Here is a 2,500-nt window from a genome sequence, read left to right as displayed (position 1 = left end):
CCCCTTTCTTGAAACCTGCGCGCTTCGAGTGACGGAGGGGACCCTTGGGGCGAACGCGCCCAGCCTCCTGGAGCCCTGGTTGGGATACGGGAGGCGAATGGACCCTCATCGGGACTTCCAGGCCAGCGCAGCCATCTGGCGCCCCCTTATAGGAAAGCATTTCGCGCGACCAGATGGCCGAGGGGAAAGGAGCGACCAGATGGCCGGCAACTGAATGGACTCCCGTCTGCTCGCCCAGAGCCGGGCCATAGCGGTAGGGCTCCCGCCTGATCCAAGGGCTCGGTGGGCTCTGCTTCTCGGGGGGGCTCGGGGACAGCGGCTGGGCCTCAGGCACGGGGAGGACCGACGGAGCTCTCGGGCCCGGGCGCCCCGGGGGGAGGACTGCCCGGGACCCGTGGAGCCCGTCCCTGGGCACTTTGCCACGCCGTGGGCCGGAGGAGGGATTTCCCGGACGCCTGGGAGGATGTTGCCCGGGCGTAGCCCATCTGGTCCCCGGCAAAGAAACGCCAGCCCCGGAGGGGTCTTCAGGCACACCCTGCCCCTACTAATCCGGAGGAAGGCTACCCCCCTTTCTTGTAACCCGCACGCTCCGAGTGACGTAGGGGACTCTAGGCGCGGACGCGCCCGGCCTCCTGGAGCCCTGACTGGGATCCGGGAGTCAAATGAGCCCTCGTCGGGACTTCCAGGCTGGCCCGGCCATCTGGTCGCCCCATTGGAAAGCATTGCGCGCGACCAGATGGCCGAGGGGAGAGGTGAGACCAGATGGCCGGGACCGAAAGGACTCCCAGCTGCCCACACCGAGCCATAGCGGTAGGGCTCCCGCCTGCCCTTGCAGGGCTCCGGGGCTCTGCACCAGGGTCTCTTGTCCCGGGCAGATGGACACTTGGCAGGCCGCAGGACGTGGGATCCCAGGCCCTGACCAAAAATCAGGAGGCCCGGGGCCGGTCCCTGCTTCTCAACGCAGCCAGGCCGGGGAGATCGGGGAGCTTGCCCAAGCACGAGGGACCCCAGTCCCGGGCACACGGTCCCTCAGGTTGTGTGCTCGTTTTCCACAATTTTTTTCAAAATTCCGCGAAGAGGCATTCCGCAAATTCCGCCCAGCCCTAACCAAACTCCTACTTCCGCAAGAAAAGACTTAGCTAGCCACACACCCACCTGGCCCGGTCCCTGCTTCTGATCCCAGCCAGGTCTGGGGAGCCTCCCTTGGCCCGATGGACCCGGACCCTCACCAGGCCGCAGGACGGGTGCTTCCGCACCACATGGTGGTATAGGGGTGGGCAGAAAACTCCGCTCTGCCAGCGTAGCAGATAAAGCCAGCCACCCCTGCTCACCGGCCCGGTCCCTGCTTCTGAAAGCAGCCAGGCCGGGGAGAGCCTTCCCGGGCCCCGGTGGACCCCTGTCTCCAGCGCCCGGACCCTCGGCTGGCTTGCAGGACGGGGGGCTCCCGCACCCCGGGGCCTGCTGGAAAGAGCACGAGCCCCGGGCCCGGTCCCAGCTTCAGAACCCTAGCCAGGCCAGGGAGAGCCTCCCTGGGCCCCGGTGGACACCCTTTCCCCAGCGCATGGACCCTCGGCTGGCTTGCAGGACAGGGGGCTCCCGCACCATGGGACACTGTGACGGAGCACAAGCCCCGGGACCGAGCCCAGCCTCCGAACCCTAGCCAGGCTGGGGAGAGCCTCCCCAGGCCCCGGTGGACACCCTTCCCCAGTGCACGGACCCTCGGCTGGCTTGCAGGACGGGGGGCTCCCGCACCCTGGGACACTTGGACGGAGCACAAGCCCCGGGCCCAGCTTCCGAACCCTAGCCAGGCCGGGGAGAGCCTCCCCGGGCCACGGTGGACACCCTTCCCCAGCGCACGGACCCTCGGCTGGCTTACAGGACGGGGGCTCCCGCACCCTGGGACACTGGGATGGAGCACAAGCCCCAGGTCCGGGCCCAGCCTCCGAACCCTAGCCAGGCTGGGGAGAGCCCCCCCGGGCCCCGGTGGACACCCTTCCCCAGCGCACGGATCCTCGGCTGGCTTGCAGGACGAGGGGCTCTCGCACCCAGGGACACTGGGACGGAGCACAAGCCCCGGGTCCGGGCCCAGCTTCCGAACCCTAGCCAGGCCGGGGAGAGCCTCCCCGGGCCACGGTGGACACCCTTCCCCAGCGCACGGACCCTCGGCTGGCTTACAGGACGGGGGAGCCCGCACCCTGGGACACTGGGATGGAGCACAAGCCCCGGGTCCGGGCCCAGCTTCCGAACCCTAGCCAGGCTGGGGAGAGCCTCGCTGGGCCACAGTGGACACCCTTCCCCAGCGCCCGGACCTTCGGCTGGCTTGCAGGACGGGGGGCTCCTGCACCATGGGACACTGTGACGGAGCACATGCCCCGGGTCCGGGCCCGGGCCCAGCTTCCGAACCCTAGCCAGGCTAGGGGGGGGGGGAGCCTCCCCAGCGCCCGGACCTTCGGCTGGCTTGCAGGACGGGGGGCTCCTGCACCATGGGACACTGTGACGG

This window comes from Triturus cristatus, chromosome 4_2 (genome assembly GCF_964204655.1).
Source record: "Triturus cristatus chromosome 4_2, aTriCri1.1, whole genome shotgun sequence".
Classification (NCBI taxonomy): Eukaryota; Metazoa; Chordata; class Amphibia; order Caudata; family Salamandridae; genus Triturus; species Triturus cristatus.
Note: the sequence above shows the minus strand (reverse complement) of the source record.